The following is a 24,520-nucleotide window of genomic DNA, read 5'->3' as shown; positions in this document are numbered from 1 at the left end:
TGGATTTGGGTTCAATTAAGGACACCAATCCTTTCAGACTAAGCAAGGTCTCTTCAGAGGGTCTGAAGGCTGATCTGGTTCTGACTGGTTCGTCTTTGTTGCCCAGAATCAATTCCTTTGGATGAGCTGCAGTGATTCTTCTCTTCTTCAGAGTTTGTGAATCAGAGGGACCAGCTTCTTCTTCTGGTTCATCTTCATCTGGCTCAGCTTCCTTTGGAGCTTTGCCTTTGTCAGAAACATTAATGCTTAAATCTGCAAACTTCTCAACTAGCTTTGACTGGTCAGAGTCAAGCTTATCGTCAAATCTAACATGAATAGATTCTTCAATAGTCTTAGCATCAGTATTATAAAATCTAAAACCTTTAGATCTCTCAGAATAACCAAGTAATAGACATTTAGAAGACTTAGCATCAAATTTATGCAATCTATCCTTAGTATTAAGAACATAACAAACACAACCAAAAGGATGAAAATAGGAAATGTTGGGTTTTATGTTCTTCCACAATTCATAGGGAGTCTTATTCAGAATTGGTCTCACAGAGATTCTGTTCTGAATGTAACACGCTGTATTTACTGCCTCTGCCCAAAAGTGCTTAGCCATGCCAGTTTCTTGGAGCATGGTTCTAGCCATCTCCTGAAGAGTTCTGTTCTTCCTCTCAACAACACCATTCTGTTGAGGAGTTCTGGGACAAGAGAAATCATGTGCAATTCCATAGGAATCAAACAGACTCTCAAACTTGTCATTCTCAAACTCTCCACCATGGTCACTTCTGACACGCACAATCCTACAAGCCTTCTCGTTTTGCACTTTGGCTATGAAGGTAGAGAACACAGCATGAGACTCATCCTTGCGGGTTAGAAACTTTACCCATGTCCAGCGGCTATAGTCGTCAACGATGACCATCCCATATCTCTTGCCACCTATAGACTCAGTTTTCACTGGTCCAAAAAGGTCGATATGCAGAAGTTCCAACGGCCTTGAGGTTGAGACAACATTCTTAGCCTTGAAAGGGACTTTTGTGAATTTGCATTTCTGACATGCTTCACAAAGAGCTTCTGAAGCGAACTTCAGAGTGGGCAAGCCCCTGACAAGGTTTAGCTTGCTCATTGCTCTTCATTAACAGACAGAAGGCACTTCACATTCTGAGCCTCCAACTCAGATAATCTGATCTTATATATGTTGTTCTTCCTCTTGCTGTTAAACAGAACAGAGCCATCGATCTGACTTACAGCCCGGCAGGACTTTTGATTGAAGATAACATCATAACCCTTGTCAGCTAATTGACTTATAGACAATAAGTTATGAGTTAAGCCGTCTACCAATAACACATTATCAATGCATGGACTACTGTCTACACAAATAGTACCAGTACCAACAATTTTACCCTTTTCGTTGCCACCAAAGCCAACTTCACCTCCAGGCTTAAGTTTTAGCTCTTGGAACATACGCCTTTCTCCCGTCATGTGACGCGAGCATCCACTGTCCAGATACCATGACTGGTGTTTCAGTGGAGCTATCAAGGATATCTGCAACATAGATAATCTTATCCTTAGGTACCCATTTTCTGGGTCCTCTCTTGTTAGTTACCCCAGAGGTTCTGATCACCTTGGGTTTCTCAACATGATAATGTAAAGGAATTTTTGCATGATATTTAGACATAGAGAAAGATCCCTTTTTAAGAGGAGGTTTAGCAACTTCATCAGGTAAAGGATCAGGCAATATGGTACCAGAGGGAACAAAGCATTTATACAAGGATTTAGCTTTAGACACAGAGGGCTCATTTCTAATTGGTTTAGAATAGCCAATGCCATGCATTCCATTTCTGCTCACGCCATAGATCAATGAAGCCATCAGGCTTCTATCTACGCTTTTAGCAAGGAATCTTTGAAAAGACTTTTCATACTTAGACTCATGCTTACTATCAGAGGCATCGCAAGCAATAACTTCTTCTAACTTAGCAATTTGATTCTTAAGCACAGAGTTAGAATTAACTAAAGCATGGTTATCATTTTTCAAATCAGATATGATTTTCTCATGTTCAGAAGGAGTTTTAGAAACAGCAGATAAGTTCTTTTTCAGCTTCTTATGCTTAGACAACAAAGAGTTATACTTATCCATAATATCAGACAAAGCGTGTTTCAGTTCAGAGGTAGAGAAAGAAGCGAATACCTCATTTTCATCGTCTGAATTAGGATCTCCTTCTGATTCTGAGTCAGAGTCAACAGCTTCCTTTGACTCTGCTCCTTTGTCTTTAACAATAGCCATGAGTCCTCGGACTTCACCATCAGAGTCAACATCCTCTGACTCTGATTCATCAAAAGTCACCATCAGACTTTTCTTGGTCTTGAAGTGCTTCTTTGGCTTCTTGTCCTTCTTCAATTTTGGACAGTCACTTTTGTAGTGCCCAGATTCTTTGCACTCAAAGCATGTGACTTCCTTAAGTAAGGACTTCTTCTGACCTGAGGATTCAGACTTTCCTTTGGCCTTTCCAGAGCCTTTGTACTTGCTCTGCCTATGCTTCCAGATTCGGTTGAGTCTCTTAGAGATCAGAGTCAGCTCATCTTCATCAGAGTCTTCTGATGCTTCTTCAGATTCTTCTTCTTCAGCTTGAAGAGCTTTTGACTTCTCTGCTTTAGCCTTCTCAGATTTCGATTTTAAGGCTATTGACTTCTTCCTCAGATCTTGCATCTCTGAGCGTTTCAGCTCATGGCACTTCAGTATGCTGATGAGTTCCTCTAAGCTCATACGCTCAACATCTCTTGTGAGCTCTATTGAAGTCACCAAGGGCATCCAGCTTTCAGGAAGACATCTGATGACCCTTATGACATGATCTTTAGTTGTGTAGCTCTTGTTGAGAGGTCGTATTCCAGCTACCAGCAACTGAAATCTGGAGAACATTTCTTCAATGGACTCATTTGGCTCCATGACGAAGGATTCATACTTTTGGATCAAAGACAATGCCTTTGATTCTTTGACTTTCTTGTTTCCTTCATGAGACATCTTCAGAGATTCACAGATGCCTTTTGCATACTCACGATCAGTAATCTTCTGGTACTCTTCATACGAAATAGCACTTAGAAGAATTGCTCTAGCTTTGTGATGTTGTGAGTAAAGCTTCTTTTGATCTGCAGTCATCTCTGACCTTGGGATCTTCTTGCCTTCTTCATCAGTTGGACGCTCATAGCCATCCACAATAATATCCCAGAGATTTGCATCAAAACCCAGAAAGAAACTTTCAAGTCTATCTTTCCAATATTCGAATCTTTGACCGTCGAACATGGGAGGCTTTGCATTGTAACCATCTCTTTGAGTTTCACTGGTGGTAGCCATTGTTTTTCACACCGGCCCGGATCACTGAACACTGTTAGGTGTGGTAATCAGAACTTGTGCTCTGATACCAATTGAAGGTATGAAAAACGGTAGAAAGGGGGGGTTTGAATAACGTTTTCAAGTTAAAACTTCCACCTTGAAGATTTTAGCAAATCTTTCGAGAACTTAAGTGCTAAAGATAAGAGATAGAAGAGCACACAAGGATTTTTATCCTGGTTCACTTGATAAATCCCTCAAGCTAATCCAGTCCACCCGTCAAGGTGATTTCTTCCTTCTTAGAATGAAGGCAATCCACTAATCAGGTAAAGTGTTACAACTGCACTTGAAACCTACAAGTGACTAACAATTACACTGACTTAGCTCACACTAAGATTCACTCTCTTAGTCTTCTCTAGGATCCGATCAACCTTGATCTCCTAAAGGTAACTAAACAAACTGTTTAACAAAGAATGTTTACAAGAGATTTGCTTCTGAAAAGCTAATAGTAAACACAATGAATTCAGATGAAAGAATGCTTGAAGGTTTTTGAATATAGCTTGTGCTTGTGTAAATTCTTCCAACCTCATCTTTCAAACTTCAGCCTCTATTTATACTCCAAGGATTAGGGTTTGAACGCTGCATGGAAATGCTACCGTTGGAGGGCAGTTCTGGAAATTCCAGCTTCTGCTGTGGCTGAGAACGTTAGGTAGGTCGTCAGGAAGGTACAGTTGCTTTTGTACTTGGATAGTGACTTGACCTTTAAACCTAGGAGACTTCTTATCAGGGGAATGCTTCATGTTGGAACTTGTGAAGCCGGTTGATCAGAGTCAGAGGGAAAGCACAGATCCTCTGACCGTTGTATCTTCTGATTCTGAACTCAAAGGGAAGTACATGGTCTTCAGAGTTTCTTGCTTCTGGACATCAGAGTTTCCACTATTCAGCTTCTGGATCTTCAGAGTCTTCTACACCATCAGAACATCTGAACCTTTAGTGTTGCTTGGTTGTCAGAACTTCTGGATCTTCAGAACTTCTAGTGACTGAGTCCACATCAGAGCTTGTATAACTTCAGATCTTCTGAAGCATTTCTACTATTCATTGTGAACATAGATGTTGCGAAAGCGTTGCTTGGGTCACTCTTTATGCACAGTGCTTCTGATTTGTGTGAGATTGAGTTGTGGTCAGAGCCTGTAAATAGCACACTCAGAAAAACACGTTAGAGTACCATAATTGTTCATACTCAAATGTTAACTTGTAATCATCAAAACATAAGAGTTGTACCACACGATCAAAACTTGATCTTACATGTATAAAATTCGCCAGCGGGAGGGTGAAACTCTGAAGAAATATATGGCGTGCTATACCACGGCGTCAGTGAAGGTGGGGGGCGAGGAGCCGCGCGCTTGCGCTCTGGCGTTCAAGAATGGTTTGTTGCCTGGTTTGTTGAACAGTAAACTAAGTAGAAAGCCGGCTCGGTCCACGGCGGAGGTTCGTGCTCGGGCTAGTACTTATATCCTAGACGAGGAAGATGATGCATTCAAGCGCAAACGCGCAAGAATGGAAAAGGATGGAGCACCGCTCAAACAGCTAGGAAAGGATAGGCATAGTGGAAAAAGAGGAGAAGGTAATAGGTGCAGGGAAGAAAAGGGAAAGTCGGTGGTGAAGCCATCAAGGGATAATTACGAGCGTCGCCACCCTTGGCAGTCGCAGCAATATCCTCGCCGGCGAGAAGAAGTGGATAATGTGCTCAACACGAATTTGACAGATATGTCTCACGATGCCAAGGCTGCGAGAAGAAGTGGTGTGAATACCATCATTCGATAGGACATGAAACTGACAGTTGCTGGACCTTGAAGCGAGAAATTGAAAAGTTGGTCATGGCAGGGCATTTTAGGCGCTACGGTCAAAGAGATGATCACCAGAGAGATGAATGCCAGCTTGACGATCGCCAGCGTGACGATCTTCAGCGTGACGTGTAAGACCAAGATTTGGTCAGAAGTACAACTCTAGGTTTTGAAGATAACACGTTTATATTTGTTTATGAACAATTATGGTACTCTAACGTTTGTCCGTTAAGTATTTGACAAATAGGTTCTGACTCTAACCCAAAGAAATATCCATTAGAAGTTAAAGACCAAAGAGTAACCAGTGAAACGCTTCTACAATCACTACGTTCTTCTGAACGGTAGTAAACGCTTCAGATGTTCTGAAGATTTAAGCTCTGATGTGGACTCTAAAGATTCAAGTGCTGAAGTTCTGAAGACCAAATGGTCTGAACGAATGGTCCAGAAGCTGAGACTTGAAGATTATGAAGTCGCAGTGTGATTATGAAGTCGCAGTGTAAGCTGGCTCTCATGACCAAAGTACTTCCAATTCTAAAGGTCAGAGGATCCAAGCTTCTTTCTGACTCTAAGATGAAGCGTCGCCAAGATCAGAAGTCAACTAGGCTAAGGCAATGTTGTAACGCCCCGATTTCTCGAGGGTCACTTTAGTAACCTTTTCCAAAAACGTGTGTAAATTTTCGTTGAAATAAAACCTTTGAATAACATTGCTTACAAATAAAAAGTAGTAACTTGAGAAGTAGACTGAATAATTCATCTTATTAATAAAAGCTTTGGAAGCATACAATGACTCTTTCAAATTAAAACATAATGATTAAACTAATGTTCGACCGCCCTCGAGCCAACACAACAAGAAGGTCTCTAGGTTAGGTTCGAACCCTATAAACAAACTCAGCTCACCCCCAAGTACAGACTCAATTATCACACTCAATACCCGACTCATAGGTCGCGTGCCCTCCAAGGTGATAACTCCTAGGCAAGTGTACCTATTCGTTAAGTAGTAATAAAATATCGAACTCAAGGATTGCGGTTGTCCAAATCAATTTCACCTATTAAATAACTAAAAAGACTAGTAAAAAGGTTTTGGGGGTAAATAATTGTTGTTGAAAACGAACTTAATTGAAAGTTGAAGAATTCAGTGAAAAGCAAATACGCGGTATTGAAAGCAATCAAAAGGGGAAGTACCTGGGGTAGGATTTCATCAATTTCACTTATGTTCTTTATAGACTAATTAACTCATGAATTATCTAACTTATTTATGGTGCTTGCCTAAGTTTCTACGTGATAATCTCTTAACTACGCAGAACTTCCAATTAAACTGCTAACACTAATCTCTTAGTTCCTAGACGAATTCAATTGGAGAATTAAAACACTTAGTTACTAGCCAACACAATTAGAAGTTACCCTTATCTCTAAGGCGTAGGCGTTCCTAATCAATTTCGCACCGGATCCCTATTTTCTACCGATTTCTCAATCGCATACAAAATAGCAAAGGTAATCTTCATGCATAAAGATTCATATATAAAAGATGAGAAATTCATAAATAAAACTAGGATTCATGAGTCAAAAAGTAAATCAAAACATAAGGTTAAGAGAATCAAACCAAAAACCCCAAGTACCAACGAAGGTTTAGCCAAGCATGGCTTCCATGATCAAATAATTTATTGAAAAGGCTTAATTCCACTTTGGGCCCCTGATGTTTCATAAATGTGCGATCTGCACCCCCCGTGTATAAAACGTGCGGTCAAGGTCCCTGACGTTTCTAAAACGTGCGATTAACGCCCTTCCGTCCAAATCCGTTTGGTTCCTCAGTTGACCAAACGGAAAATGCTGACGTGGCATTATTTAATTCATAAAATATAGGCTACGAATTAGTGACGGAAATAATCCGTCACAAAACCCTTCAATGCTTTTTCTTCTTCCTCACACATTTTAGAATCAACGGAGACAGGTTGGATCCAAACAGAAACACATCAAATTCAAAACTTTGTGATAAATATGCATTCTACAATGCTAATTGCCAAATACCCAGAAGTAAAAAAAGATTATTTAACCCATAATAATCCCCACGACCAATCACAAAAAAATGACAAATTGAAGATTCATCAAATTTCTCAACCAGAACAAATTCAAGAAAGACTAGCGTATGCAATTGGGAATGGAGGAAATTGAGAGAAGGCCATACCAGAATGAGGGGTGGAGGCGAAGACGGAGAAATCAGTGCGACGTTTGGGAGGAGGAGAGCTTCTGGGTTGTTCAGAATGGTTGGGCATACAATTAACCATCTGGGTATAAGGGTATTCCTCATCTTCGCCATTGGTGGAGCAAGAAGAAGAGAATTAGAGAACCCTAGAAGAGGAGGAAAATGGGAAAAAGAAGAAGGAAAAAAAGAAGACAATCTGATTCTGATGGGGCCATAATAAAGATTGAAACTTTGAGTTTGTGAGATTCGTTAATTACATAGATTTAAGAATTCGAGTTTGACGATGGAGATCTGCACGGCTGTGCTCGGAGGCTTCCAATGCGGCAATCTCTGCGGCGATGCGGCTTGTGAGGTTACTTTGGGCACGGCACGACGCGGTAGATCTGGCACGGTGTTGGGGTCCAAGTCCGGTGATGCTTCAATCTAAGAGAGGGGTTTTGTGTGGTGGTGACGGTTGCATTAGTTGTTGGCTAGGAGGTGATGGTGGTGTGGGCTCTCTTTCAGCTTTTCCTCTGGTTGAGATTTGGGGTTGAGAGGGTGGAAGGCTTTGGTTGGATTACGGTTGTACAGGGTAAAGGTCTTGGGTTTATTGCTGTGTTCAGAAAGTTTTGTCTAGGATTTGAGTTTGGTTGAAGAAGGGTGTGAAGGTGCTTTTGATTAGAGTTGGAGGATTTTTAATTTATTGGGTAATAATTTTTGGGAGGAGAAAGATTAATTTTTATTTAGTTGTGTTTATATGAAGATGATGGAAAAATGGAATGAACACATGAATATCTGGGTTTTTGAGATGAAGGTTTCTATCCTAACATTCATGTTTTCTGACTTTTTAATTTTTGATTATTATTTTTATTTTTATGTTTTGAAATAATGTTGAAATAATTTTATTTGAAAAATGAATTCTTAATTAATTAAATAATGCCACGTCAGCATTTTCCGTTTGGTCAACTGAGGAACCAAACGGATTTGGACGGAAGGGCGTTAATCGCACGTTTTAGAAACGTCAGGGACCTTGACCGCACGTTTTATACACGGGGGGTGCAGATCGCACATTTATGAAACATCAGAGGCCCAAAGTGGAATTAAGCCTATTGAAAATAAAAAGGTTCTTCAAAAAGCTCCAAGTGCTAGGGTTAGGGTTAACTCCAGGAAAAAACTCAAAAACTGTACGTTTTCTTCCCAAAAATATCTATACTATTCCAATCTGTTTCCATCTTATTTCCAAATCCAATTTCTGTTTTCAAACTCAATCACGTGATTCCTTTCAAATAAGCCAAAACCTGCTGCTGCCACATGTCATGTTACAATTGGACCAAACTTATAAGAGAATAATCCAGTGCTCCGCAAGTCATGGTCTTATGGTGCACCTCTAATATGGTTGCGCCACATGGCATGGAATAAACCTGCATCCGTCCTATCTCCTGCGGGTGCATGGTAACTCCGTGGACCAGCTGTACCGAATCAGCTTCCTTATTTCTGATTTTCTCTTTTCCTTTAATTCCGAAAATCCTAAAAAGATAAAATAAATCAAAATAAAATACTAAAAAGATAATAATTCAAAATAAAACATATCAATTAAAAATAAAATAACTTAAATCCTAATAAATCTAAATAAAAATAATAAAAATATATAGAAATACTAAAAACCACATAAAAATAGTAAAATGCATGGAATAATCATGAAGTGACCTACAATGACCAAACTATCCTAAATAATATGTCAAAATGCATGGAAATAAACTACAAAAATAGCTTAAACACTCGGGTCATCACAAGGCCTCCTCCAGCGCTCACATAATATCGTCTCGCATCCTCTGCTCTCGCCAATCTCATAGCTGAACCATCAGTCGCGCAGTCGATTGTAAGATCAAGGTTTGATCAGTGGTTGCATCTCTATATTTTGATGATTACAATTAAAGTTTGTGATGATGAACAATTGTGGTACCCTAACGTTTGTCTTCTTAGTTTTGACAAACAGGTTCTGAATCTGACCCAAGACTATCTATTCAGAAGAAGAAGAACCAAGGGATACTAAAAAGAGAGCTCTAAAGCGTACCATGTTCGTTCAGAACAGTAGCAAATCCTTCAGAAGTTCTGAAGATACAAGCGCTCAACAGGTTCTGAAGAACCAGAGTCAGAAGTTCTGAAGACCAGATGTTCCAGTGGAACGGTCCAGAAGCAGAAGACTCAAGTTCTGAAGACCTGCAAGAAGTTGGTTCTGAAGACCCAAGCTATTCTAGCTCTGACGTTCAGAAGTTCTGAAGAACTTGTTCAGAAGCAGAAGTTGCAAGGTCAGAAGAATCCAAGTCTTAATCTGACGATTGATCAGAAGCTTCACTAATGTTCATCTGAAGCCTTCAGATCTCAAGTCAACTGGTGAAAGGACATGTCGCTATCATAGTACAACATCGTACAAGTCTCAGTCTGTCCACCACCTACCTCGTGCAGCCTTGCAGTCTGATTTTACAAGATTGCCACTCCAACGGATAAAACCCTAGCAACGGCTACATCACAAGTCTTGGAGTATATAAAGGCTGAAGAAAGAAGAAAGTAAAAAAAAAAAAAAAAAAAGAAAAAAAAAAGAAAAACCTTGCTGAAATTATTCAACTCATACGAACCAATCTCTTAGCATTTTTCTTCACTGTTCTTAAACATCGGAGTTTACTATTAGCTTTTTAGAAGCACTCATTGTAAACCCGAAACCTTTTACACTACATTGTAAAGTTCATTAAGAGACCAAGGTTGGTCGGATCTTAAGAGGACTGAATCAAGGTTGATTCAGTGTTTAGCTAGTCTTAAGAGGATCGGTAGATCAGCTTCTTAAGAGAATACTAGTGAGAAAATCAGTGTATTGTTAGTCACTTAGCAGGTAGCAAAGTGCAGTTGTAACACTCATTGATTTTAGTGAATTGCCTTCATCAGAAGAAGGAAGAAATCACCTTCACAGGTGGACTGGATTAGCTTGAGCTTTTATCTCAAGTGAACCAGGATAAAATACCTGCGTGCTTTACTTCTTATCCTTCAGCACCTAGTTCTTATCTTTGAGTTTTCGAAAAGATACAAAAGTATATCATTTATTCAAAAACTCTATTCAAACCCCCCCTTTCTAGTGTTTTTCGCACCTTCAATTGGCATCAGAGCTCCGGTTCTGATTTAAACACCTAACAGTGTTCAGTGATCCAGAACCTTGTGTGAAAAACAAACGATGGCCCAAGCCAATACTTCCGCTGACAACAACAACAACAATCAACTCAGAGCACCAATCTTTGATGGTGAAAAGTTTGAGTACTGGAAAGATAGAATAGAATGTTATTTCCTTGGCACTGACCCAGATCTCTGGGATATGGTCATTGAAGGCTATACTGATCCAGTAGAGGATAAGGGTAAGGCCAAGGCAAGGCAGCGGAAGTCGGCAAGGGGAGAGGTCTTCAGGGGCAAGAAAGATAAGATGAGCGTGCAAGAGAGCGAATTCACAACCCGCTAGCAGGAACGCCAAATCCGCGGCGGCATGGAGTGGGTGGTGAGCACGTCAGGAACAAAGGATGAGGCTCTAGGCACGATACTTTGACCTGGAAGTTCGTTGACAAGGGCGAGAGCGCGGCGGAAGGATCTGATCAAAGCAAGTAGGATCAAAAATAAAGATGCACTCTTTTTCTCCGACACGGGAGTTTTTTAACGAGGCATCCCTCGATGTAGAAAGAAAACTTATATTCAGATGAAATGCAAAAGGATATTCACTAGCAATACTCCTAACTCAAATTACAAAGATACGTTCGCCCGGTGGGAAAAATTCTCCGAAGGTGGCAATCCCAACACGACCTTGATGTATGGGGATTGCTCCGGGAAAATCCGGCGCGAACCGATGCTACCCAGATAGCAACTCAATTAACATGTCATGTTTGCTCGGAGGGAAAAATTCCCCGAAGGTGGCAATCCCAACACGACCTTGATGTCTGGGGATTGCTTCGGGAAAGTCCGGCGCGAAACGCTGACCTCTCGTTGGCGATGTGTGCGGGAAAGCGACTCATCCCCAAAATGGGGTGGGTCCCTTATCCCCTTAGTATCCCCGAAATCTGGGAATACGAGGCCTCCCCGAAATACGGGCGAGAAAATAAAGTAGGCATATGTCTGGGTAAACCCATATGGCCATTGGGCCCCCAACAGCGTAAGCCCTTGGCGGGATAAAACCGCCAAGGCCGCACCTACTCTTACGGGAAATATTGGTGTGAATAAAAGCCTCAAAATGAGCAAAAGTCCTAGTTTCTTCGGCACACCTTCAAAATCGCTACACGAGCGCAAAATTCCTAAAACGCGGCCTAAATGGCGACAGGCGAACGCAAGGCGAAAATTCCTAAAAAGTGGCCTAAATGGCGACGGGAAAACGCGAGATGAAATCAAACTAAGGAAAAATATAAGAACATTAATCGATTACAGAATATGATAAAGGGAGTTAAAAAAGAAAAAAAAAAAACAACAACAACAACAAAGCTATTTTTTTTTTTGAGAGCAAAAGAGTTATTCATTGATAAAAAAAGATGGATACAATCCCACAAGATGGGGAAAATAAAAAGTAACAAACCACCCTAGAAAATCCAAAACAACAACCCAAAGGAGGAAACAACCTTCCTAGCACTTAAAAGGAAAATTCTCTTTAATAACTTCAACCAACCCTCGAACGGCATCTTCATCACTACCAGGGAAAGACATGCCTACGGACTTAGCAAGACACCAAGCCTTCATTGCTCGGGTAAAATAGGGACCCGAAGGAGACGGAGGGCTAGGTGATGTCGTCTCAAAAGCGAGATCCACACTCTCAGATCTACGGGGACGACCCCTAGGCCGCCGAAAGCTCTCGCGCCTCACCCCCGGCGTTTCAAAGCTATTTTTACATTGACGTTTTTTCCCTCTCAATTTCAGAAGCGGCGAAACGCTCGGCAGTGAAACCCGGAGGATCGTCAAGGCCAACAAGCCCATGCGAGGTAATCTTCTTGAAAGCTCCCATTCCATCAAGGTTAATTCCTTGGTAGAGATGTTGGACCTGAGCCTTGGCAAGGAAGTAGTCGCGGCCGCGTTCTTCCACGACCTCAGCAGCAACGTCAACCACCAACCTGGCTTGAGAGGTTTTGATTTTGGAGTCCATATCCGCAAGGGCCTGGTTTTCTACCTCAAGTTGCGACCTCACATCAGCCAGGGCTTCGTTCGTCGCTCCCAACTCACTGAGAAGGAACGCGATCTCCTTGCCTTGGACGATGCAAGTGGCCCTACCAGCGTTGATTGCCTCCGTTTTTGCCTTCACCTCTTGCTGAAGTTCATACCAATCCAACTCCAATTCATCTGTCCTATCCTTGCAAGCAGCCAGGTCCTCCTCGTGGTAGTTCATGTCAATGCCTACGTTGGTCAGTTTCCTCGTTTGAGCTACCACCTGGGTCAGCAACTTGTCCCACTCATTGTAAGCCTCCTGCGTGGCCACGCGGTAATCTTCAGCCTCTTGTTGAAGTTTCTCCACCTCTGCGGAAGAAGCTGAGTCTTGGGATAGTTGGGCGAAGAGGCACCCCGCTCGCAAGAGGTGGTTGAGGGCTTCCTGTACTGCGATGTCAAGGTCAGGAATCTCAGCTGCTCTCATATTACCGAGAAAGGCGTTGGACAACATGAAGTCGATGGTTGAAGGTTGTTGGCTTGGTGAAGATCTCGTTTGATCGCTAGTAGTAGCGTGGTTGATTTCAGAACGGGGTTGGCGAGAGACTAACGACGCTTGGGGGTTTGCACTTTCGTCCTGGGGGCTCGCCCTGACTTGACCAGAGGAAGGAATTGTTTGGGCGGGATTTTCAAGAGTTTGTTGACCAGCGGGAACTCCCTCCGGACAAGGTAAGGATCCTGCACTGCCCAAGGGGTTCGAGATCTCTTCGCCCGCCAGGTGTGGGGCAGACGCTTCGCCAGCTGAAGGTTTCTTACCCTTCTTTTTCTTCTTTTTCAACTTCTGAGGCGAGGAAGTCTCGACCCCAGAGTTTCCATTTGGATCAGAGTTAACTTCTTTGGATTTCCGAGACCTCTTTGGGGGGGGAGGCGGAACGGCATCGTCATTGGATCTGGGAGCCAGATCGTCAGTTGCAGCCAATGGGGGGACACCTGGTGTAGCCTCGTCAGACCCAGCGGCACCTGAGGCAGGGCCAGTTGACGAAGAGCTTTTGACCTTCTTTGACTGGAAAACGGCAGCCTCGGCGTCAGAATCGGCGGCGACGCGTTTCCTCTTGCTCACCTAGGTATTGAAAACAGGAGGAAACTCGAGCGAATCGGCGGTGAGGCCGCGCTGTAGCGCAGTCACAGTAAAGTCAATTCCGTCTAGGAGGGTGTGGAGTGTGTTTTCACGAGCGGCTTCGAGCAACTGGGAGCATTCAAGGATGGGGAACCCGGCGAGGAAGCCGAGGATGGCTTTATCTTCATTATTCAATGACGCATCGGGTGGCGGAGGAACGTCGCGGGGGTCCTCGGTCCAGTAAAAAGGGAACGAAGCAGTCCCATCCCGGCGTGTGAAAGCTTCGAGATAGGAGGGGTGCACGATTATGCGAAAATATCGGCGTCCGGACCCCATCTTGATATTGCTCTTATAAGGTTGGAGACGCTGCCGACCCGTCCGGGACTTCAGGGAGACCCACCCGGGAGTCTCGGCTTTCGAGGATCTTGGATCCACGCCGTAGAAGTAGAAGAAATAGGAGGTTTTGGCTTCAAGATTGACGGCGTCACATAGAATCTCGTAGCATCGGAGGAAAGCTCACGCGTTCAAATGAAGTTGGCAAAGAAAGGGGGAGAAGGGTAGTTTGATCCCCAGGTCAAGAAAGAAGTACTCATAAGCATAAAAGAAGTGGGGCTCTTCCGCGCCTTATTCAAGTGTGCGGCACTTCCAGGGGCGATGGCTGCTCAAGCCCCGACGGTGATAAGGACATATTCGAGGGATTTTTCGTGGCATTACCCTCCGACCTGGCGGGCCAGCTCGACGATGGATTTGTCGGTGGACAACTCAGAGGGTTGGTAGAAGGCTTTCATAATGGGTTCCCGAGTAGTAGACGGAGGGAGGGTGGAAAGGATTTGGTCCCGAAAGGCATTTTCTCATTTTCATTAAGGGGAAGCCCCCCCGGCATGAGGAGGAATGGTCGGGGCGCGGGATGTTTGAGCGGGGCTCCGGAGTCGAGAGGATCCTTTGATGCGGCATTGAGGAGTCATCTTTTGCAAAAAGGAACTGGGACGGAAAAGGAGAAGATTCTGGGGTAACAACTTGGGTAACTTTGCAAGGCTATGGAGGGTTTCAAAAGTGGCAAGTGAGAGAAAGAAGTTGAATTTAAAAGTTATGATAAGAAACGGTTGGGAAATCGTGCCCCATCATGGCAAAGGTGGAATGATTGCCTCAGGAGACGTGGCATGGATTTTAGGAAAACGGGGGTACCGCATTAAATGAAAGCTGCAACGGTTGCTGCTAATTGATTGAAATTCAAAAATGTCAAAGTTGTGACGTGACTGGAAAGGACTTGTCAAAGGCAGCGGTTGAGATTCTGTGGATTCACTGACCCTGGCGTCACTTCAAAGCACGACGCGTGGGATGGACACAACACGCGACAAAATATCACGATTCAGGGCACGTGCGTAACTATGCTGAGGCGGGCGGACTAAAAGCCGTCGCCACCAGCCTGCTTGTGGACTTGGGTCGCCCGGAAGAAGAGGACGCAGCTGGAGATCCAAAGGCTTTATTCACCAGGCCATGTTGGCCATTGTTTTTCACTTCTAGATTTTAAGTTTTTAAGTTTTAGTCAGTAACCTTAGGGATCTCGCCTTATTTCTTACTTAAAGACACGCTTAGCTCTCATGCTTCGAGCTCGGTGTCTTGTGGACTGGGCGAGGCCCAGGGTCCCTCGCCCAGGAGACTCAACCTTGGGCACAGGACACGTCAGGACCTTGGGCCTCCCTTCCCAAGGCCCAACCGACCCATTTAGATAGGATAAGGGCGCCAAAGCCCAACTCTACCTCTATAAATAGGAGGGAAATACCAATTGTAAGGGACTCTTAGCTCATTTGAGAAATAATAGCATTGAAATTCAGCTATATTTTCTCTCTCTAAGCGGTTAGAGTTTCTCTCTCTAAGCATTCACGTCACTTTCCTCATGCTTTTGGTGCTACCTTCCGTCTCTATGTTCTAGCATGGAACACAATGTGACTGTGATTGTTCTATCGTTATATTTATTGGATGCATGTGTAAGACTCTAGGATAATGTTAGAGTCTTAACCAAGGGAATGAGACTTAAATCGCTTGCAAGTAAAAATGTGATTAATCGAACATAGGTCTAGTGAAGACTATGGGCCATGAGAACGATGGTGCCGTTAGAGACAAACGGTAGCTTGCACGCGAGGGAGATTTTGTGGACCAGTGTGGATCCACGTGATTTGGTTGACTGCGGTCACCGTGAGACTTGAGATTGTGGATCATTTCGAATCCATGTGATTGTACATCTGCGGATGTATGTGATTGGCCAAGGAGTTTTGGTGGGTTGTGTGATGTGAAGATGCGCTAGTCTAACTGACTAACTATCATAAAACTTAAATTCCATAACGAATGATTGTTGTGCTTTATGATATTGATTGTGATTATTTTGTTTGCGACCTGACCCTTGCGCTACTTGTTTATTTATTATTTGTGGGGGGGGGTAGATGGTCATGAAGATAACGGCGACGACCCATCCTTGGGAGCTGATACTCCGTGACAAGCCACTACCGGATGACGACTACACTCCTGATGAAGAGGAAGAAGATAAAGAGGAAGAGGCCAATGAATAGGTTTGGGTTGAGAAACATACATTTTCTCTTTGGGTTGAGAGTACCGAGTTCGGGAAGCATTGAACAATTATTTTGCTTTCATTTGGATAAATAGAGTTGATGTAATTTACTTTGGTTTTAGATGTATATTTCATACTTATTTTATTTAATTCAAAAGTTTTGGGATGATGTTTACTTCCGCGAGATTTTTAAAGGTTAATCTTTCAAGAGTTTCGCAATTAATGAACCTTTGTCATTAATCAAAGATTAATAATTGAATCGACGAAAATTCTTTATGAAAATTGGATTAATTGGTTACTTTGTGACACTCGAAAAATCGGGGCGTTACACTATTTATAGGAGAGGTTCACCAACCCATCCCCCTTGTAATGCTTGTAAGACCCTGTTTTGAGATGCATTTATTGTTTTAATAAGTAATATGAGATTTTGGTAATACGGTAACATCAGAGTTACTGTTATATCTTATTTTGTTGATTTGTGTGATTTTAGTATTTCAGTAACTGTAAAGTTACTGTTCTGCTCGTGTGTGAATATTATTTCTGATAAATAATATTTAGTGAATTTTCAGTAATTACAGTTACTGTCAGTTACTTTTTTTTTTACTCCATCTGATTTGGTTGATTCTATGCAATTTATGTTATTTTGGTATTTTTACCCTGAGATGTGATTCTGATTATTAATCAGGAGAGTTTTGCGTAATTAATAACTATTGCGTAAAATGTGAAGTGTGAATGTGCTTGTGTGCATAGTGTAAATTTCGTGATGCTGCCCAGGTCAAGTTAGGGATCTCGTGATTTTTGACTAAGTGTGTGAGGAGATTTTATTATTTGTTAGAATAATAGAATTAGTGGAGAATTAATTAATTAATCAGATTCTGTTCAGATTTAATTTGAGGTTAAGGAGATTTGATTCTGATTAGAATTGGTTAGAGAATGAAAAGATTAAATTTGGGTTTGTCTTTGGTTTTACAACAACTTGTGAAGAAAGATTTGGTTTTCAAAAAAAAATATTGAGTTTGTTTTGAGAATACTACGTGATTTTGAATGATTTTTAGAGTGGTTTTAACGACCTAATCTGAAGAAACTTCCTTCATAAGAATTGTAGCTCTCTCGGTTATCTAAGTGCTCTCTTTGACTTCATGTTATTCCGACCTCTGTATCTTGAGTTATTTACGTTTTAGTGAGCAGAGGTCAAGCTGTCAGGTTTTTCACGATTTGCTGCAGGGTTTGTTTTATTCCGAATTTTATCTTTAAATTTTAAAGGTTTGGGGTTGTTTTGAAAACCTTGATGAAAAGATTTTATTCTCTAATAAATGATTTGCTCTAGTTTTATTCAAAGTGATTTATTTTGAAGAGAGATGAAGGAGATATGGTTTAAAACTAATAAGATGTGATTAGATAAGGAAAATATTTGAAAAACCTATCTTACTAGGGCATATTGGACGGCCAAGGGGGGGGGGGGGGCTATTAGGTTAAGTTTTGATCTTTTGTGAAGACTTGGTGGTTCAGTATAAATAGATAACTCAATAGAGGCAAAAACCTAAGTAATCATTCTCACCATTCACCAAAATAAGGATTTTAAACACCAAGAGCTTAGACAGAAAAAAGTGTGCATGACTAAGGATTAAGAAGGGGAAGAGATTTGTGACTCATCAAGGGCTAGATAGAAGGATTCATGACACTAAGAGACCAGAACCATCAACCATTTTCTTTAATCTTTCGAATAAGGCTAAGGTGAGGGCAACTTCAGTCCGGGTAGAGTCTAGGGTTGTTTGAGGCATGAGAATATGTGACTATGTGTGATAATATTCTTTCTTGTTGATTGAATGAGGTGATATGAGTGTTACCATATTTAATGATTCCTTCTACGAAATATGTTGATAAAGTGATATGAGTGTTACTATGTTATACGATTTCTTCTATGAAGCATGTTTTATGTAGTGAGGTGTGTGTGTTGCCATGTTTTATGATTTCTTTCATTAAGAACATGATGTGTGTGAATGATGAGACATGATGCTATGATGTGTGGTGTATGTGTGACTTAATCTGTGCATGATGTGAGAGTTTTGTGAAGAAAAGCATGATGGTGACACCCAAACCCGAATTTCCTGGGCCAACCCTTTATGTGAATAAAGGATAAACCACTATTGTTGATGTCTATAACCTAGCTAACTACAACATCACCATCCACTGGTAACCAACCACTATATATAATATCATTAGAGTTTATAATTTTTTTACTTACAAATTTCAGTATCTCATTATAAAATTCTCTATGACTAACTTAATTTCAGGCATGGAGTAAACCAACCAAGATATCCTTTGTCAGATGGCTCTGAATATGTCACACAATGTCTGATTCAACCCGGTGGGAAGTTCAGTCAGAAGGTCATATTTTCTGAAGAAGAAGGCACATTGTGGGGGCATGCTCATAGTGACTGGTCTCGCGCCACCGTTCATGGAGCTATTGTGGTCCAACCCAAGCTTGGAACTACTTATCCATTTCCAAAACCCAACAAAGAGGTCCCTGTTATATTAGGTGAATGGTGGAAGAAAGATATTGTTGAGGTTTTTAAAGATTTTCAAAAAACTGGAGGGGATCCTGTAGTTTCTGATGCTTACACAATTAATGGTCAACCCGGTGATCTACATCAGTGCTCAAAGAATGGTATGTAGTGACCTTATTTGTATATACATAATAATATGTATGATAGCTCATTGCATTGATTAGTTCTACCCAAATTTTAAAATGGTATCAGAGACTATCTTACATATGTTTATTAGGCCACCTGAACATCCGCATATTTCAAGCCCTGCAAACTTCACGCTTCACATGTCCATCTCTGGGTGTGAGGTGCGTTGATGAAAATGTCTCACATTGAGTAGAGATATGATAAAATACAGTCTTATAAATGGTAGAACAATCATAAACCTAAGCTGGCTAGAGTTAGGACCAATTAACATGAATTCTAATAACAATTATTGGTTCTTATAATTAATAACATGATTGAATAACTTTTTGTTAATAAAATTGCAGAAACCTTCAAGCTTAGGGTTGAATATGGTAAGACATATCTTCTCAGAATGGTAAATGTTGCAGTTCAAGAAATGTTCTTCTTTGCAATTGCCAAACATCAACTCACAGTGGTAGGAACTGATGGTAGCTATGTAAAGCCATTGAAGGTAGATTACATTACATTTGCTCCTGGACAAACAATGGATGTGTTACTAGAAGCAAACCAACCATTAGATAACTATTACATGACTTCCAAAGTATATTCAAGTGCACTTGGTATTCCCTTTGATAATACCACAACCACTGCTATAGTGCAATACAAGGGTAGCTACATTCCAACTTCAAGCACCCCTTCTTGGCCCTCACTTCCAGATTCAGGGGACACCAATTCCTCTGTTAACATCATAAGTGAACTGGAAAGTGTAGTTAATTAAGAACACCCAATTGATGTTCCCTTTAACATAACAACAAACTTGTTCTTCACAATCTCAGTTAACGCATTACCGTGTGATCCAAATGGTAATTCAACATGTGTTGGCCCCAATGGAAACCGCCTCTCGGCTAGCATGAACAATGTGAGCTTTCAAATGCCAGCAGACAACAACATTTTGCAAGCGTACTACAACAACATTAGTGGTGTGTTTGGGGAAAATTTCCCTGATGTGCCAACTTTTCCTTTTGATTTCACTAGTAGTAACCTTCCTCCGTTTCTGAATACTCCATCAGTGGCTACAAAGGTGAATGTGTTTGAGTATGAATCAACAGTGGAGATTGTTCTTCAAGGGACAAACGTGTTGGCAGGTTAAGAGCATCTTACGCACCTGCTTGGCATGAGTTTCTATGTGGTTGGATGGGGATTTGAGAACTTTGACAAGGAAACGGTTGACCCTCCTTATCAAAATATCGTAGCTATACCCAAAAACGGTTGGACAACCATAAGATTCAGAGTTAAAAACCCAGGTTTGTATATTGGTAATTAATATTTATTAATGATTCTTTTTCATTCTAGTGGTGGTTTTCTAAGTATTTGTTTGGTATATTAGGTGTATGGTTCATGCATTGCCATTTAGAGCGACATGTCAGTTAGGGAATGGCTATGACTTTCATTGTATAGGATGGTAATAACCCTGAAGAGAAGATGCTACCACCACCATTAGACATGCCACAATGCTAATTAATTGATGCAAAGCAGCCAATTTGTTCCAATACTATTTCAATTCTTTCATTCATTTGTATTTTCTTTTTTTTTGAGAAGCAACTGAATATTTATATAGATAATGAAGAATAAAAGTCATGAGAACAATCCTCTCATGTGGACAAAAAGTCTCAAACTGCTAGAAAGATGTGGTAAAAGAACGGCCAAGGAGAAAGCCTCATCAAAACCTCTCCAAGGGAAAACCCAAAGGGAAAAAACCCAAGGAGAGGAAAAAGAGTACTTTAACCAAGGCAACCAACCACAAACCAGAAAACGCAAGCAGTATAGAGATAACTTTGTAAAATAAAATACAATAATAAAAGCAAATTCCTCTCTGGTTCATCACTACTCTTGCCTTGAAGAAGATAAGCCAGCATGAATACTGGAAGACTTGAAATAATAAAGGTCCCTTGAAATATCAGCCCCTCGCTTAGCCAATTTATCAGCTTCGCCATTTGCTTCTCTAAAAATGTGTTTCACCGATAAACAATTTACCTCCGCAGCCCACAAGTCAATCTGGTTAAGCTTGTTCAGCAATTTCCATGGTCTGTTACTTCGATTATTGACCCAACCGACAGCTAGAGAAGAGTCACTTTCAATTGTTAAATTCCTCAATTGCCGACTAACACAGAGCAAAAGTGCCTCAAAGATTGCCCAGACCTCTGCTTCAAAAGCAAAGCCTTCCCCAACATGTTTAGAGAAAAACCCCAGAATCTCATTATCGCTATTTTGAAAAATGCCATCGATACCACATCTTCCCGGTGAACCTCTGGCAGCACCATCAACATTAATTTTGATTAAACCCGCCTCAGGAAGAGTCCAGCTCGCATGTCTTGCGATAGGCGCCTTGGGCACAAATCTAATTAGCTCGAAATTCCTGGCCAATTGATCAATACTAAACGCATTTTGGAGGAGCAGATCGTGGGTCCACCATCCAATTCGTGAAAGGTGAAGATCCCACACTTCAGTACAGTTGAATAACTTCTGATTAAAGCACACATTATTCCTTTCAATCCAAATTGACCATGATAGAGCATATGGTATTAGACTCCAAAGCAACTTATCAGAATGTTTGGGCAAATGGTCCCATTCAGAAATAAGTCCCTCTAAGGACGAGGGAACAGCCCAATAAAAGCCTTCGCGATTTACAATCGAGCACCACAGATGCCAAGTATACTTACAGTGTAGAAATAGGTGAGAGCAAGTTTCTGTAGTGGTCGAGCATAGAGGGCAGGAAGAAGAGTCAGCTAGATCGATACCTCTAGAAATTAAATTGGTTCTAGTTGCAATTTTATTCTTCTGTGCCTGCCAGAAAAAGAGCGCAACTTTGGGAGGAATGAGTTTTGCTACATTTTTAGGAACTTGCCAAGTGCGGTTGGTGAAGGTTTGATCTTCAGCCCAACTGCAAAGTTCCTTAACCGAGAAGAAGCCCGATTGATTGAGACACCAGATCAGATAATCACCCCCCAAAGAAGCTGGAATAATGGAGTTGATTGAAGCCAGAAGCTGAGAATGAAGTTCCTCCTCCCATGTAAAAAACGTTCTGCGAAAAACTAAAGACCAATTCCATGACCCTCTAGAGAAAGAGCCCACATCTGCAATTCTGGCATCTTTGTTTGCACTCAAAGCATACAACCTGAATCCCAACAAGAGATCAATCCCCCTGCTGATCCTGATGCGTGAACCTCTGCGAAATTGAGGTTGATGGATTTAGCAAACAATTCTCCTACTCGATCTTTGTTTTCCCCCAGTTTTGTCTCCTGGAGTAAGATTAGTTCTAATTTCACCTTTTTCAAGACTTCCTTCACTTCTCTTCTTTTCTCAGCACTTCCTAACCCTCGCACGTTCCAAGAGCACCATCTTCTTGAACGACCCATCAATTAAGCTGATTGTTTTGGAAATCCTCCTCTAGCTCCTCCGCCAGACCCTTTATTGCATCCTCGTCAGAACCAGGAAAAGACAGCCCCACTGATTTTCCAAGAGCCTAAGCTTTGGTTGCCCGGGTGAAATAAACACCAGGACCACTCCCTGTTACTGAAGCTTGAAGAACTACAAAGCTTGGATCAACACCGCCCGAACCTTCAGAGATTTCACGTAAGACAGAAGGACCCACCTCAGACTTGGGTTTTCTACCCCTTTTCTTCTTCTCCTTGCCTGGTCTCGCACAATCAAGTTCTAAACACTCGAGTGATTTTATCTTTGTGGACCTGCTCACGCCCTGTTTAGCCCTTTTCAATACTTCCTCATCCTCTAGAGCTAAAGCAACAGGATTGGACGATACAGGTCTTGGGGAGTCAGAAGAAAGAAATTCTTTGTTAACTCTATCGAAAGGAGAAGTATTTACCTCTGGGATATCATCAATTACCTCCAAAACGACATTGCTTGTCCTGTTTTTTGGGCCTGATTGTAAAACTTGGATTGGGTTTATAAGAGGCAAGCCCACCTCATAGAGAGGGACAATAGGAAAACTGCACCCAAACAGGAATAAGTTGAACAACTCATTTGGAATAACAATTTTGAAAAATTTGTGGTATGGGTATTCACTCCACCCATTTAATGTGCTCAAAAAAGGGTGATCCTTTGCATTCTCCAATGACCAATTTAAATTCCTGGACCAATCATAATTCACCATTTCAAAACTATTTTCAGCCGTCATGCCCCGATCAATACAAGCCTCGTCAAAAGCAGTGTGTAAACGCGAAACGTCACTGTCGGTGGTAGCATTCCCGATGACGTCAGGTTCGCCGTGATTATTCGCCGGAGAAGAGACAGGTATATCTATCCCCGCCCTGCAAACCGGTTTTGGCGACGCAATTCCGGCGTCTGATGATAAATCAATCTCGCTTGCCCAGCCGTCCTCATCCCTGGATCCCTCAAGGCCATCATCATAAATATAGTCCACCTCCACGAATACATTACAAACCATGGATTCATAAGTAATGGGGATGATCTGGTTCTCCAAAATCGGGTCAGAAGCTGCAATCAGGACCCTTGCAACGTCATATCTCAGCCCTTGTGTTGTATTGTCATCAAAACAAACGACTGATCCCAGGCTAGCTACTACCTTCGTCATAAACTCTATAGACCAGAGACCAATTGGAATTTTCCACAATTTTAGCCAAATCAGGACCTCTTTAGGCCTCTGGGTCCTCACCGCCGGGGACAGAGATAGGAAGCAACTGTCCCTGTTAACGTCCAGATTTTCCAGGAGATTTTGCCGTTCAACCATGGAGGCACATTCAAGGACCTTTTCTTTTGCACCAAAGGCCAAAACTTGGATATGTGGAAATCCTTTCTCTGTTAACAAAAACTGCACATCTTTGCAGCAAAGTACCTCCCGCGTTTCCGCTATCACGAGTCTGGAAAGTTTCTTATTCATCTGCACCCGTTCCTGTTTCATCTCTGGTAGCTCCATCGGTGTCTCAACAACCTTTTGTTTTTCTCTCCAGACTTGTCGTATCATCTTCTTGCCTTTTTCCTTCTGAGTATGAACATCGTCTTGACTCTTCTTTATCCTCCACTCTTTCTTTAATGGTCGTTTGGTATATGTATCACTGTGAAAGCTCTGTGGGAACCAGTTGAGCTTGTTATCGATGAACCTAGCCGGATTTACAGACAGAAAGAAGTTATTGATCTGCTTTCCGTGGAGATTCTTCATGGCTTCCAAGCCATCTTTCCTCTCCTCGAATAGCACAAATCCAAACTTGACTCTTCGTTTTCTTTTCATCTTTCGCGGAACAAAAGTGCTGATTATTCTACCATATTTCTCAAAAATCTTCCTCAACTGTTTATGGCAGATTCTTTCTTCCAATCCATCCACGAAGAGCTTAATCCCTTCATGCTTGAAGCCGTTACCATTGCTATAACTTTTTTGAGTAGGAAAAACCCTAGCAGAGCCAGTGGGGTTCATGCTTTTTTTATCCCCAATCATATTTTTTCTGATCCATTCTTAACAAATTCTAAACCCAAGATATAAGAGGGAAAAGAGTTATAATTCATTTGTATTTTCTTATTCTGTTAATTCATTTATTTATATTAAGTGAAACTTTGTGTTATAAAAATGCAATGTGAAAGTTGCGTAGCTGCCTAATGCCTACAAATGTAATTGGTCCTTAAGATATGAATGCTATGTTTAAATTGCC

At 41.6% G+C, this 24,520-nt stretch overlaps 1 pseudogene; it reads left to right on the top strand.

Moving 5' to 3' along the window:
* The first annotated feature begins 18,216 nt into the window (after positions 1-18,216).
* On the top strand, positions 18,217-20,357 carry LOC130731654 (laccase-15-like; annotated as a pseudogene).
* The last annotated feature ends 4,163 nt before the right edge of the window (positions 20,358-24,520 follow it).

The sequence above is a fragment of the Lotus japonicus genome, chromosome 1 (assembly GCF_012489685.1).
Source record: "Lotus japonicus ecotype B-129 chromosome 1, LjGifu_v1.2".
In the NCBI taxonomy this organism is placed as follows: Eukaryota; Viridiplantae; Streptophyta; class Magnoliopsida; order Fabales; family Fabaceae; genus Lotus; species Lotus japonicus.
The sequence above is the reverse complement of the archived record's forward strand: the minus strand, read 5'-3'. Positions and strand labels throughout refer to the sequence as shown.